The 15896-nt window shown below is 42.7% G+C and overlaps 1 protein-coding gene across 3 annotated transcripts in view; it reads left to right on the forward strand.

Annotated features, from left to right (window-relative positions):
* The window catches only part of C8H1orf21 (chromosome 8 C1orf21 homolog), a 129834-nt gene that overhangs the window by 16416 nt on the left and 97522 nt on the right, over positions 1–15896 (forward strand). The window contains exon 2 of one of the 3 annotated variants that reach the window (XM_069862336.1): positions 7950–8036. The exons of the other annotated variants lie outside the window; for them this stretch is intronic. The gene's annotated coding sequence lies outside the window, so the exon portion shown is untranslated. The remainder of the gene's footprint in view (positions 1–7949; positions 8037–15896) is intronic. 3 annotated transcript variants of the gene reach the window in all.

Below are 15896 nucleotides of genomic sequence, written 5' to 3' on the forward strand. Positions count from 1 at the left end.
CACTGTACATATACTTGCTCCTTATGTGCTGTTATGCAATGACTGCGGTATATGAATGCTTGCTACTGCGAAAACTGATTTCCATGGTTGTACTCTTAGTGATTTGTTTTGGTAAAAACTCTTATTTTTAGTCTCTTTTAAGCCAGTAGAAAAATGAACTTACTTTTGCAGTTGGTCAAGATTGCACTTCACCCCCTGCAAAGTCTGCAAGTAGCGTTTTTCCCGATGTTTTCTCTCTCCTCACCTTATGCACAGCTGATCCGAGTACTGGTTTTTTCCTCCAAATTTAACTTTCACAGTATATTAGCAATGTATTCTGTTCGCCATTAGATTCCTTCACAGCTGAGGACAGTGTGTAGTCACAGAAATTATTGGCCAGTGTGATGGAGGCACAAAGGGTTTGTAAGTCCCCTCCTCAGCCTTAATTGCCTCTAGACATGCCTGAGGTTTGCTTTCAGTTTATAAGACAAGAATATCAAAAGTGGTGTGACCAACAGGGTGATGGGGGGAGGGGGTTGGTTCTCCCCGTCTGCTCTGGTGAGACCTCATCTGGAGCTCTGGACTCCTCAGCACATGAAGGACATGGATCTGTTGGAGCGAGCCCAGATGAGGCCACAGAGATGATCTAAGGGCTCGAGCACTTCCCGTACAAGGACAGGCTGAGAGAGTTGGTGTTGTTCAGCCTGGAAAAGAGAAGGCTCCAAGGAGACCTTAGAGCAGCTTCCAGTACTGAAAGGTCTCCAGGAAAGCTGGGGAGGGGCTCTTGATCAGGGAGTGCAGGGACAGGACAAGGGTGAATGATTTTAAGTTGAAAGAGGAGAGATTAAGATGAGATCTTAGGAAGAAATGTTTTCCTGTGAGGGTTGGAAGGCACAGCAGTGGTTGCCCAGAGCAGGGGTGGCTGCACCATCCCTGAAGGTGTTCAAGGCCAGGTTGGATGGGGCTTGGAGCAAGATGATCCAGCGGGAGGTGTCCCTGCCCATGGCAGGGGGTTGGAACTGTGTGGGCTTTGACATCCCTTCTGACCCCAGCATTTCATGATTCTATGAATATACGTGGGATCTGTGGGTTCCGAGTCGTGTCATTGTGCTGAGTGTACGGTTGAAGAAGTGTGAGTCTAGTGCCTTGTTAGAGCACTGCTGTTTCTTTTCTGTTTCCGTCTTTCAAACAAGTTCTCACAGTTTTTTTTTAATAAATGAATCATTTATAAGCTCAGTAGAATTTATTTTTGTTAGTTTTATCTGAATACAGGCAAAAATAGAGAACAAGTGACAAATGCAAACGTATAAGGAAATACCTGTAAGAAAAGTTCTCCACTTGTGAATTCTGGTTTAGGTGAGTTGGAAGCACAAATTATTTTTCTATGTATGTGTATGTGCATAGACGTATATATTTTTTAATCACAGAAACTCCTGTGCACCGCTTGGTAGTGGTACAAAAGGGTGTTTGGCTGGGTTCCGATCAGTGGTTGGGTGACTGTCCGTGGTACGTGGCTTGGATGTGGGTTTGTGGCTGCAGATGTCTGTCTGCAGCTCCCACCCATTTCTGCTGCTCACCCCGTGGCACCGGGTGGTGCAGAATCCTGTGAGGAAGATAAGTTGCACAGAACACCGATCACTGCGATGCCCATTTCGCTCTTACCGCTGCTTAGTCACGCTATCTGCTGATGCAAAAGAAATTGTATACTCTGCGCTGATGGGAGAGCAGCAGTGGTATAAATGCACACGCTTCTGAAAAGTGACTCTAATCAAAGACTCGACGGTCCATAGCATAAGGAGTATGTGGTGACTGAAGGTACCTTTGCAAGATCCAGATATCTTTGGAGAAGCAGGTGGGTCCAGTGCAAACAGACCATGGCAGCACCGAGCTCTGCGTTTGGTTTCTGCTGGCTCCTCCTTGTGCACCAAAGACTTGCTTGCCCTTAACTTTCACTTTTCCTGACCCTTGTAAACATGTTAATTAGCCAAAAGATGTTCCTGCTGACCCCTTTAGAAGTGAAAGCTGATCTAATCTACGTGGATCCAAGTGTTTTGTCTGGGATGATCTTCAAAAGTGTAAAGTAGCTACGGCAGCAAACCTGCCTGAGCATCTCCTGTGGTCTGAAGCTTTGGAAACCCGTCCGGGTTATGTTTTCAGTGTCAGCGATTGCATCGCTCTCTGTGGCTTTCCTTTCTCGTTTGTCAGCTTTAGGAGGGAGCAGACTTGGGCCAGGAGCAGAAGATAAGTGGAGGCTGAAATGAATATTTAAGCACTTCTAGATTTATTTCACTGACAAATAAAATCGCCTCTTGATTTCTGCAGGAGGAGCGTTTGCCAGAGCCTTGCCAAATACTCCAAAAAAGGAGACGGAGAATGCTAAGTACAAAGCCCACAGCATTTGATGGGAGTTTATTCTGTTTTTTTCAGTGGTGACTCATCTCCAGAATGATCCATCCATTTTGGTGTGTAGATGTAGGGAACAGCAAACCTGATGAAGGTCTCGGCGCCACCTACGAAATGCAATGTCCTGTTGAATTATTGCTTAAAGTGACTGAGTATCTTAAGTCCTTAGGCAGTTTTGAGAGCTGGGCTGGCAAAAGATGTTTGCCATCAAATCTTGTTCATTTTTTGTGGAACACTCTGTTTTTTAGAGAGTGTCGGACAAGGAAGAGGCAGTTGGTATGATTTTCTGGCTGGATAGGACTGTTGTTTTTGAAACCTCAGTGGCTGTTAGGACATCACTTTTTCCTTTCTGTGCATTGCATCTTTAGCTAACTGACCCGAAAATTAAAGATCAGCATTTCAGTGTGTTTTTTAAGCACTCCACTTCCCGAGATGGCCGTTCAGAAGGCTAAGGGCTTCCTTCTCCCGTTTTCCTTCTGCCCCTACTCATCATTCCCTGAAGGTAGTGACAAATACAAAAACAGGAAAAGGGAATGATAAAGTGTGGGAAGAAAGCAAGTGCTGATTTGGTGGTGCCAGGAGGAAATGGCTTTGACAGCAACCTTGCTGCTGGTGAAAAACAGACTGGAGGTGAACTGGCTCAAAATACTTTGGAAAATGGAGTTTTCCCCTCTTGTTAAAATTTTGCTGTGACCTCTTTCTACAAGATTTTTAGTGTGATAAAGCAGAAAGAATGCTGATTCTGTTGGCTGGATACTGGCACTAGTGTTGTAGCAAACACCTACACAGTGTATATGGACTAAGTTATCCAAAGGGTTTGTTAGCATATCTTCGCATGCAAAAGCAAGTAGGGATGGTGATGGAGGCTTCTTAGAAACTGAGTGAAGGGCTCTCTCCTGCGTGTTGTGCTTCTGCAGTAAAAGCTACTCCTTTTTCCTTCAACCTTGTTTTTTTTTTTCCCTTGTATCCTTCCCCAGATACTGTGTAAATTGATGGAGTGATATGTATTTTTTTTCTCTCCCTTAATATTCCCCCATGGAGTTGCTAGAAAACCAGAACTGCATTATACAGCAAAATGTAACGCGGGATGTGAAAGCCTGTTACTGCTTTACTGCCTTTTGAGAACTGCAGAGACAGTCCCAAGAGTTTGGGGGACTTTCTGGACTCATCAGTGCTTTTTTCGTGTAGGTGCTGGGTGGTCAATGAAGATACATTTTTGACTCTTCCATGTGATGCTAATGTTTCCCTCTTCAAGAGCAGAGTAATGCTGAGAAGGAGCAGTGTCCTTTGGTGCTCTGTGTTCAAATGAGTCAACCTGCTATTCAGCAACACCACGGTTAACGAGTCCACTCTGAAGGTCTAGGGCAGAGGAGGGCACCTTTCAAAGCTGAGAAGAGCGTTGGCCTTAGTTAAGGGCCTGAGTAAATGGAGATGGGGGTATTGCAGGAGTGTTTTGCTGCTTTCTGGTTTCACGTTTTGACTGGAAAACCCCAGCTTGAGCACAAAACTTCAAAACTTTTGGAAAAGGCTACCTGGGTGAGAAGAAACGATACTACAGCAGTTTCATTCCGATAGGGGAATGTCATCCAGGGGTTCTGCTCCAGGCTTTGTGACTGTGAGTGCAGTAGTTTTACGTGCTCCTCTCCAAGCAAGAAAGCGCCAAATTATGGAATATGGTCACCTGAGTCTCTAAACTTTTGGAACTTGTGATGGAGTGACAATAAGTCTTAAATAAGAGCCATTTTCTAACAAAAAGGAATGAAACATTGGCAATTATGGTAAACATATGGGAAGCTATGAAATTATTTATTAGTAACAGTGTGTCCTCTGAGTTTGTAAAAAGAAGTTCTGTTTTTAGCAGGGGACAGCTATATTTACATGAAGATTAACATGATTTAATGGTTACCAACCAACTACAAGGAAGCTTTCTTTAATAAAATAGCTGCCAGTAAAAATGGAGTAGATCATTTGGCTTGCATCACTGAGAATTCGCATTACTTTAAATTTAAAGTGTATCCTACTTTGTGCAGAAAGGGCAATAATTTGTATTTGTCTTTATCATCAGCTGTGGAGAATATGGAGTAGGTTGAAAGTATGTTCAGTGTTTTTCTGTCCAGCCCGAAGTGTCCATCTGTCGGCCAGGAGACTGAGACATGATGCCTTTTCTTCTCAGACTGTGGATATTAAAAAAACCCTCCAACATGAGTCCATAGTAGCCAGTGGAAGATGTGTGTTGGAAAAGGATAGGGTGGTTGTTACTTCTTGCTTTCCTTTTGCTTTCTCTACAAAAGATGTCCATAGTTTTTGAGCACATCTTTATCTCTCTGTTGTCATTTTGTTGTTGTTTTGAAGGACTTAAGATCCCTTTTTCCCTTCTTTATTGTAGGAAAATATAATAAGCTGCCTGGCCAATGCTGTTGTGAAGTTCATGGAGCACATGAAATAGCGGTAGAGCAAACCCATCTGCCAGGGAAAATACAGGATCTATGGAACAAGTTGTTTCTGAGAAAAGTTGAGTAATTCTTGATTTTGTTTTGTTTTGCTCCGGTTTCCTGGCTCCTAAATCAGTGTTGAAAAATACCTGCCAACTGTAATTATTTTATTGGAAGTTTAATTCAAGGTGTAATTTTACTGGAAGCCCGAAGGAGGGGAGGAGACCAGAGCTGGAGCAGGGCATCTGACGTTGAGTGATGGCGATGTCAGACATACTCAAGATTAACAAGCTACTGTTAATTAAACAAACACGCTGCTGCTTTTGGCCCGGTGTGGTGAATGGACTCTACTAAAGACTGTTTCACTGCTGGTCCAAAAGCCTTCACTGGTGGTTTTGGTTGTCTTTCACCAGCACCTCTTGGCTCTTGTGTATCTTGAAGCCGCAAGCTGATTATAGTTGAAGTGTGTGTGCTTCAGGGTTTTGACTCAAAATAAAACCAATGCTGCTCAGATAGGAGATTGAAAGTATTAAGTTGCCTTAAATATTAACTTTCATTAGTGAGATTCAGGTTGGCTGTTTCCTGTTGTTAAAAACTCACTGTCATTCCTTCATCAAGCAATCCCAGCATTTCCAGACAGGTCTAATAACATTCTCATGGTTCAAGTTTTCTGAAAAGAAAAAGAAGAAGAGAAAAAGAAGTAGAGAAGGGAAAGAGAAAAGGAAAAAACTCCACAAGTTTTTGCAGTGAATCACCCCTAAAAGCAGATATTTAATTTATTTCCCATTCTTGACTTCCTTCCGTGGCTGGAGCATCAACAGGGGTAGTTTGTTGTGAGACAGGTGAGTTTCACATGATGGCTTTGTGTCAAGCGAAACAGAACAGTGATTTCTCTTCGTCCCTCAGAGGAAGCATCTCTCATTCTTACAGTTTGAGTTTTCTTGATGCTGTTCTAGTCATCCTTCTGCAGTTCTCCTCCTTGCCTGCAGGCTGAGCTGCATCCATAGGATCATAGAATAGTTTGGGTTGGAAGGGACCTTAAAGCCCATCCAGTTCCAACCCCCTGCCGTGGGCAGGGACACCTCCCACTGGATCAGGCTGCCCAAGGCCCATCCAACCTGGCCTTGAACACCTCCAGGGATGGGGCAGCCACAGCTTCCATGGGCAACCTGGGCCAGGGCCTCCCCACTCTCATCAGGAAGAAATTCCTCCTTATGTCTAGTCTAAATCTGCCCTTCTCCAGTTTATACCCATTGCCCCTCATCCTATCACTCCAAGCTTTTGTAAACAGTCCCTCCCCAGCTTTCTTGTAGCCCCTTCAGGGTCTGGAAGGTCGATCTAAGATCTCCTTGGAGCCTTCTCTTCTCCAGGCTGAACAACCCCAACTCTCAGCCTGTCTTCCTGTGGGAGATGCATCCGTGCTGTGGGTTGCTTCATTGTAAGATCAAACCTGCATTTCAGATCCCCAAATCTTTTGAACCTTCAGGGAGAGCTTAGATGGCATCCATGCCTTCCGATTTTGTTATCCATCACAAAAGCATGTGAGGAGTTTTAACTTCAGAACCGATACTTGCAAAACATTTCTGAAATTAGGGAGACCTTAAAGGATTGATGTTTGGGATGTGCTTTGTGTGAAGTGTTTACAGAGCTGAAGGGTTGCGGCAGAAGCAGTTGGCTTCGTGTTTTAATAGTTTAGGCAAAAATGTTTGGGAACACAGTGGGAAACTATTTTCATCTTGTTCTCAGGGGAAGATCCAGCCATGCATTGTGCGTGGGGCAGGACAGTGACGGGCTGGACACAGCTCCGTGTGTGAAGGATGAATAGGTTGCATAGGGAATGCAACTTCTTTCCACCCTCACCCACTTTTTCTTTAGGGAAAAAAAACCCCAAACCCATAGTTTTTCTCAAATTAACCTATTGAGAATAAACTTGAAAGGTATTTCTAAACCACAGGGTTTATCTGATTTGTCTGGTTAGGCAAATCAGCAGAATCTGTTTGGGGAAGGAGCCCAGGAGGGTGTCGCTACCTTTCTTTTAAACTTCAGGTAGAATCTTGAAATTAGAGGTTGCTGCAAGTCCCCTCTAGCATGTTTCATATAATTTGATATTTATGCACTGAAAGCCTGTCTAGACTCTTACCAGTTGTGTTTGTTACAGCCAGTGTCAATCACTGCCTGTCTTTCCTCGTCTCTTTGCCTATATAAGATTCATCCTCATCTGTCTGTGTCTCCCTTTTCCTCATAAAACTTGCCCAAAAGGCAAACCTCCTTCTCCTTGGTCACTGCTCGTGCTGGGAGCCCCACGGTGTCGGAGGACCCGTCTTACCTGTGAGCACGGTACTTTTGGCCGATGTTACAGACGTGCTGCACAGACCTCAACCAACTGCGCCGGTTTTTAGAATTCCATCTTTCAAGCTGAGGGTGATTCATTGTGTTGAGGGGCTGAGGGCTGATCTATTTTAATCTAGAACCGGCTACAATTATGTTTAGTTGTCTGTTTGCCCATATGGAAAATGGGGATTGCAGTGCCCTGCATCTTCTGAAAACCAGTCCCGATGCCTGCAACAAGCAGATTTTATAAGGACTGGATGGTAGTTAGTCACAGTGTTTGTTTTAAACCTTTTTTGAGTTTTTTGGTGGGTTCAGCAGAGGTAAAATTAATTTTAATAGGAATTGCAAATTGTCTTCTGTTTGACCTTGTACCTAGCATTTGTTTATCTTCTAATTTATACTTTAATGAGAGGCATCTTGGAGAAGACTGCTCTTGATCCGTGTTTACACAGTGTCCAGCACAGTGGGATTCTTTCCCATGCTACTCCTACGTACTGTGGATATTTAAGTAATAATGAAGTTGCATGCAGCGCTCTCTCCTCTCGTGCACAAACTGCTTTGAACTGTTCAACTCTTCTTTTCACGTGTGTTATCTGAAATTGTTTTGAGCTTGTCAGGGCTCTCTGCTGCCTATTTGGTAACAAGAAGTGCTGTTTACTTACATACTGGTAAATCCCCTGTATTCCACAGGAGCAGAAGCTGGTTTCTGGATTCTGAGGGCTTGCAGAAAACTTGAACAATAACCAGTTTTCCCCTTTTCTTTTCTAAACACTGAAATATTTACTTCTCATCTTAATCTTGCAGAGCCGTCCTTCACAGAACATGTGTTTAAGAGAGATGACTCCGAAATCTGTAGACAAGGGATTAGAAAGTCAAATCCCAATTTGAAAGGTAGATATATTTATTCTGTGTGTTCACACTTGTTTACAATAGGCATAGCACTTTGGTTTTGTCTGTCTGTTGCTGCTTCTCCAAGTACTTTGCATATTTAATTAATGGTTTCACATTCGAATTATTTCACAACAGATTCTTGCTTCCCATTATCACGCTGGGATTTTTTCTGCTGTCATCTGAAACTCTTCCTTTTAAGTCCAAGAATTAAGCAAGCACTGCCGATGTTGTATCTGCAGCTGTTTGTGAATGCAGCCTTCACAGCGTTATGAGCCTGAACAAGTGCATGCAGTTCTCGATCGCTTTCTCAGTAATTGTGTGACTGTCGGTCCTTCTGGGATGCAGCGCTGCAAAACAGAGCGTGCTGTCCTGCGTCTGTCTAGAAGCTTGTGAAGGAGCTTGTTTATTTTCAGATATCATTGACCTGCCTGGCAGTGCTTTACTCCACTTGCCCTCTGTAGTATTGAAATGAAGCCACCTCTTTTATTGCCGGTACATTTGAGCTATACAGGATGCTGGTTTTCATGAATGGCTGATAGTGAGAACTATATGTACATTTTTTTCTTTTTTTCTAATGAAATATCTTCATAGAATCATAGAATCACCAAGTTGGAAAAGACCCACCGGATCATCGAGTCCAACCATTCCCATCAATCACTAAACCATGCCCCTCAGCACCTCGTCCACCTGTCCCTTAAACCTCTCCAGGGAAGGTGACTCAACCACCTCCCTGGGCAGCCTGTTCCAGTGCTCAATGACCCTTTCTGTGAAAAATTTTTTCTAATGTTCAGCCTGAACCTCCCCTGGTGGAGCTTGAGGCCATTCCCTCTCATCCTGTCCCCTGTCACCTGGGAGAAGAGGCCAGCTCCCTCCTCTCCACAACTTCCTTTCAGGTAGTTGTAGAGAGCAGTGAACTTGCTAAAGCAGTGATAATTGGCTTTGTTGGCTTCCCCCCCACCTCTGATTGGAAGAAACAGAGTACTTTTTTATTTCTAATTATCTTCAAATTGTGCTCTTTGAAAATTACGCTGCCTTTCTCTTCCTGAGCCGTGGAAGAGCAGGTTTCCCTGCTGCTAGATATGTTTTCCCTGGGCTGTGCCTCTGTCACAGTCTCGGATGCAATGTTGTTTATCCATTAGTCCCCGGTGCTGCTGCTGCGCTGTGTGTTTGATGGTCCCAATTCCAGCTGTGCAGTACAGCTGGTTTGTGGTAACCACTCTTGTTTATATGAGGGACAGGACACTCACACCATAAATCCATCACCCCAACTAGCCGAGTATTAGGATTTCCCAGTGCAGGTCATCGTGACCTGCAAGCACATCTCGGTGCATCTGGGGTTGCTTACAGCTCATTAAACTAACCTCATTGATTTTTAGAAAACAGGTGTAAGGAGATGAGGAGGTCTCCCCACCTATCTCTAGGGAAGGCATCCTCACAATCTTGAAAAAGGTCTTGGCCAAAACTGAATTGTGTTTCTAGAGTAAAAGGGAGAAGAGCCAGGATATCCTGCCAGGCATGCACAAACCTTCCACTATTCCAGGTCATGTTTGACAGGAGTACCCTGCAATAAAATGCTCACGTAGGTTTGAGGTTAGTACAAGACAGAGTTACGGTTGGTGGGGTTTTCTCCTCAGCTGGATTTTCTCCTCATTTGGATTTGAATGTTGCTGAAGTAGAATAGCGTCCATTTCTACATGTGCCTTTGCAGCCTACAGTCCTTTTTCTTCACTGAATTCTGTACTAATAGAATAAGTATAAATGCAGTGTTGTCGTTAATGATATGAGTGGGGTCTTAAATTTCTTCATGTGCTGGTTTTGTCCATCAAGAGTAGTTAACCTTCATTTCCGAGGTCTGCTATTTCTTCAGCAAGAAAATAATTGAACAGTATGGGAACATGCTCCCTTCAAGATACTGAAGGGATGCCCCGTTGTAAAAGAATCTCAAGTACGTGTTAAACAACTACAGGCAGATACTATTTTTTAATTTAATAAAGGAGCTCATTTGAATGTTTTCCCGAGGGATTTCTGTTTCAGCGAGCAGGCTGGTTGCCACACAAGAATTAAAACACTGCTATCAGACAGGAAGCACCGCAGGACGTCACGTTGAGTGGGCATGTTGGAAAGTGTGTGTAGGTATTTGCATTTTTTTTTTTTGGATATGGATTTGCTGTCCTAGTAGAGTTTTGAATGAGGCAGAAAGCTAAGGTAATCCCTCATCGGGTGCATAAATGTACAGTGATGGGTGTTTATATAGTCTAGGCCACACTTTTTCTGGGAGTTTTTTGAAGTGTGTGGAAAGTGAAGGTAATTCTGTGCATTTCTTACTGTCTCCTTTTGTGGATTAACATTTAAGAAAGTATTAAATGGATTAATATGCTGTATTACTATCCTGTTCTCTGAATTTTATATCCTCTGGTACTTCAGGATGTATGTTTTCAAGCCGGTCCAAGGATGCAGGAAATATTGAACCCTAGAATGCGTGGTTTTTTAGAAGAAAGTTAGGCAGTTGTTAGTATTTTCCTCCTCCTCCTCTTGTTCACCAAACCCCATTCCTGTTGGCAGCAAGCACTTCTTGCTTGTGCCTAGAATCCAAATGCCGCCGTCAGAGTTCCTGAATGGGCCTGTACCCCAGCTTTTGAGGGAGCCTCAGGGATTTGAGACGACTTTTAATTTGCAATTTCAATTTATCATTGTCTGTGCCGAGCTTTTATTCTCTGCTCTGCCTTCCTGTTACGTGTTTACTTTTCACAACTTGAGCACCTCTGGCTCAGCCCTCGGAGTTTTGTAAAGGGAGGGGAGTTGTTTCTGTTGAGTTTGTTTTGGCTTTTTTTTTCCTGCCATACAAATTATTTTACAAAGTGGATAATGTGCTGAAAAGTTCTTGTATGTCTTATACTCAATTATACGTGCATATAGGGCAGACTAGAATTGTTTGCAGAATCACAGCGTGCTGTATCAACTCTGAAATCATTGTTATTCCCACTTTGTAAGTGCTTTCTTATTACATTAAAAGGTTGTGCCCCTTGCCTGTCAGCAGTGATAACTGGTTTGGCCATTATATTCATGGTAATTGTTGAATTATTTATAATCCATCAGGAATAAACTGTGCTATCATGATGCCTGATAGATATAACTTTTTAAGATGCTGCGTTAAAATGTGTTTTACTTAGTCTGCTAAAATTTACTGTTGTTATGGTTTACTGTTCACATTCCAATAACATCGATGCCTTTAACTGATGCTTCATAGCTCTTTGCTTGCCTTTAAGAATACTTGGGGTTTTACAAGCTGAATGGGACATGATGCTTTTGCCCCAAAGAATTTTGACTACGAGCTTTTTTTCTTGGCAGAAACCCAGCTTTTTCCTAAAAATCCTATCTGCACTTATACAAGGAAAAAAGCTACATATTTTTCGTGATCTTTTTGTCCAAGCACTAAGTACATAATTTGTGTAAAACTGTCAGACTTCAAATGCAGTGTATTGCCATTTTAAAGGACAAAACTAGTGTACTGGCTCTTTTTAAATGCCATTGAAAAAAAAACATCATAAGAGAATGAGTCTAACATGTATACAATTCTGTAAGAACGTCATTCCTAGGATAGCTGAATCCTTAAAGCTTTAAGCTTCTCTTTGATCTGGGGGATTAGTGGAGATTTCCATTTTTGCATGGCAAATTTTTGGGCTGTTAAGGACGCACAGAGGAACCACATTTTCACAAGAGAAGTGTTGTGTAGTGCAGCATTGCTCCCAGTTCTGCTCTGCATGGGTTTGCACGAGCCGTTTCACATGGATTTGAGCTCTGAAACTCAGAGGAGTGCCCTTTCACTGCTTGGTTGCTCAAGAAGAGAGAAGTCCACCTATCTGACTGCCCAGGCTGTCAAATTCTCACCGAGCGAAGTGTTAAAGCAACTTTATTAATGCTGAAGATTTACGATGCAGCCGTTTCTGGGGTCAGTGCCGGTCAAATGTGTTTGGGTGGCGTTGCAAGGAAACCTACCTCATGTCACAAGGCTGGATCAGAGGCTCTCTGCTGAAGGCAAGGTTTCTCTTCACCTGCAGTGAAACAATTAAAATATTTTTGGGTAATACAATATAATTAGCTGCAGGGAGAATCCCTCAATCCTAGGGGAATTTTTCTCTTGCCTGTGCTGTGCTAGAAGAGGGGTTTTTACAGAGCGTACAGACATGTATAGAAAATCCACCAGGTTATAACCCATGCTGTGATCGATGTGGTTGGTCTCTCATCACATACCTGTGATGGAGAATGGTGCGATTGTGCTGCAAGTTATGGTGGGAAAGACTCAGAGACAACAGGAAGGGTGTTTTCAGGTGCAAGGATTAAAAACAAATGTGAAACAAAAAGAGACAGGACGTTAGTGATGTTGAGAAGAAGAGACAATAGATGTTTACTAAGCCAACATCATCTGTATGTAAGAGGAGGACTGATTTGTATCAAGCATTCATGAATTTTGGGGTTGTCCTATGCAGGCATAGGAGTTGGACTCGATGATCCTTGTGGGTCCCTTCCAACTAGGGTCATTCTGTGATTCTGTGTAACTCGGGTTGGTATTTACAGTGTAAATCCTGCAATGTGCTTGTAGCATCTCTTTTGCTGATGATTGTGAGTAATGCAAGAATCACATTGAACAGAGTCAGCATTCCAGTGAGCTGTGGCATTTGGAGAAGCTTTCTCTCAGGCCAGAGCTATTTTAAATTGAAAACCAAATGATAAAATAGCATCAGGCACAAGAAATGCTCAAATAAAGAATAGGAAGTGTCTCAAAGGATTATCAAAACCAGCCATCTGCTGTTTCCATGCATCCTTCAAGAGCTTCAGAAGCAGCGTGGATGTGGTCGACTGGCACAGAGTGGGGATCCCAGTGTGAGCTCCGTCCTCCTCGAGCCACTGCTGGGAGACAAGTCAGGGTAGGTTCTATTTGCACAGTAGATCACTTTGCACTTGGTCTTGTTCAGTGTTATGGTTTGTCTTCATCTTTAATGTGCATCCCCAAATCAGCAAAATCAGCATCCTTTGTTAGAAATTCATTGGATTTAGTAAAATGAGACGAGCTGCTCTGACATTTGTGGTTGTTAAATTCAGTTTTGGAAATAATCTGCTTCCAACAAGCCATTCCGTTCGGAGCAGCTGCAGCTCTGCATCTGCAGGCAAGATGCGGGGAGGTCCTTGGTGACTATTTCTTCACCTTCAGAAGGGCTGTTGTTGGTAGGGACTAAAGCAACGCAATTCAAGAGTGTAAAGTACGAGTGCTCAGAGGCAAATGTTTTTGTGCAGAAAGAAGCTGTGTGAGAACTTCAGCCAAACTCCACGTGCTTTTTTGTTACCTAAAGCAAGAAAACAAGATGCTGCTCAGCAGGTCCGAGCAAAATTTAAAGTGGGGGTAAAAAATGCAAACAAAACAAGCAAAGCCCTGAAATAGCTTTTTTTATGACTTCAAGCTGAACTGCTCTTGTGCTGTGTTACTAGAAGTAATTGTTTGGCTGTTTATTTTCTGGAAGGAATAGGATGGATGGTGCATATGAATGGCATAAGCAATTTTATCAGTTTATTTATTTCACTTTTTCACATATGTTTTTCCATTCACTGTAACATGAAGGTCTGACAGTGGAAGCCTCCTGTTAGGTAAGGATGCCAGCAGTATCTGAAACTCTATCACACAGTTTTTTACCGTAGGTTTCTCAGTGCTTGTACTTTGTGCTCATCTCCCGCTTTAAAGGCTTTTGTAGTGTAGAGTGTGAAAAGTTTTGCTTTGCATAATAAGGATATCCTCAGTGTGTAACAAATGCTTAGTTGTTAAGCAATCCCCACCAAACAACTTCTGATCAGTACAATGAGAAAAGTCACCCTCTTTGTACCAGGTACCAAAACGATGCTCTTGGACAACTGTGTTTTAATTAAAACCCATATTATTATCAGCTGCAACTGAAGATCTTTGCTCTGTTGCAAGAAGTGTCTTAAAACTTGAATCTGATGCTCAGCCAGCCTGTTAAATGTGTTAACAGTACTTTATATTTTTAATCTGATGTTTGGAAGCAGTGTGGCAGGCACAGCCCTGGTAGGATGCTGCTCTTGCTTTGTTTGGCGTTGTGTTGCTGGAATTCTGCTGTGATTTCATGGCTGTTTCTTAACCCAAACCATTAGAACAAAACTCGGCAGAGGCTGCTGTCTGTTGCTTGGTGTCGAGAAGAAATTATATCAGTCTGAAGGCTTGGGTTGTTTCTGTCAGAAATGAAGTTTCCCGGGTTTACAGAAAATTCATCTCGAGTCATGGCAAGTCTGGGAAAGTTTGACACGCTTATGATGCAAGGATTGTGGGCTTGTCCCCCTCTCTGCTTTTCCAATCCTGCAAGCATTTATATCCGTCTCCTTGGAAGAAAACTGCAGAACAATAGAATATCCTACTTACTGTAATTTAGAAGTGCTGTGCAATATTATTTACAGAGGGAGGTCTCATTTGGATTAATATTAATCAAGGTCCCTTGAGGGCTAAGTTAAAGGCAATAAATAAATGTAGCTTTTATAATCATAGCAAGTATTTGCAACAGTTGTGAAAAGGATTTTTTTAAAACACTGTTAGGATAATTAACAGAAAAATGGTTTTAAAGCTTGCCTTACAGCAACTCTAGAAACCAGTTTCGATGTTGAAGAGATGTTTTCTGTCCTCAAAACAAGCCGGTAGAAGCTCTAGCACAGAGTGTTGTTAAATCTGTTTTTGCTGGGGAAGCCTGGCACCATGGGAGGTGGAAATGAGGTAAGGACAGATCGTTTTAGGAATCTTGGTTTTGAAACACAAAGGTATGTGTATTTGTGCCAAAGGGAAGGGTGTAGAGGAGAACATGAATGTGTATTCAGGGATGATATTCACCACACGAGCCCTGGTGTTGCAGCCTCTGCCACAGAGCCTGATCATCTGTAGCACAGCTTCTGCTCAGTTCTTCATTCAGTTGGTACTAAATTTGCCCAGTTTTACCTTGAGGAGTTGGAAGACACAAATTTTTCTCTCCAAACCAAGCATTGAGGTGTCCAGGGAAGATGAAGATGACTGGGCTTTGACCTCTAGCAGGCAGTACTTCTTATGAAACATCTAATGAACATAAAAAGTCTAAGGAGAAAAAAAAAAAAGCCAATCTGGAGGTTTGCTCCAGAGTTTTTCTAGGCTAAAAAGCCAGTCCAAAATACTCTTGAAAGTAGGAAATTCAGTTAACTCTTATTGCGGGATGAGTGAAAATGTATGGGCTAGTTGTGTGGGAGCAACAGGAGGTGATCCAAGGGGGAAGAATGTGCTGCCTGGAGTCTAGGGAAATGGGAGTAAGGATTCAGGATTATTTTTCAGTCCTTTTTGCTCTGTTATTTCAATTGAACCTCCTCATCTAAACTACATTTCCTGTTTACAGGGAGAACATCTATGACAGGGCAGCTCATGGAATGGGAAAAGCTTAGCATTGAGTTGAAGACTTAATGAAGGGATGTTAGCAAGGAGCTGTCTGGTAGCATAAGCTGACTGCGTTACTGTTGAAGAACATAAATTCTTCCCTGCTAGGGAATGCATCTGAATGTGCATATGGAGTCTCTTATGCTAGGCATGAAAAATAAATCTTTATAAGTGAGTTACCCTGGACTGTAGAAACCAGGGAAGAGGAGCTGCAGCTCATGGGTCTGCATGGTGCACAGTAACAAGACACTCTCAGGCTCTTCATCTGAGATTATGTAAGAGACGGGCATCGTGTGCAAGAACCGTCTTGCATATTATTATGCCACATAATGACAGCTCTTCCAAGTGTTTTCCACTGACTGAAACTTGCTGTGAAAATGGTGTTATGCCTTCAAGAGGGTTTTGTAGAA

The sequence above is a fragment of the Phaenicophaeus curvirostris genome, chromosome 8, assembly GCF_032191515.1.
Source record: "Phaenicophaeus curvirostris isolate KB17595 chromosome 8, BPBGC_Pcur_1.0, whole genome shotgun sequence".
Classification (NCBI taxonomy): Eukaryota; Metazoa; Chordata; class Aves; order Cuculiformes; family Cuculidae; genus Phaenicophaeus; species Phaenicophaeus curvirostris.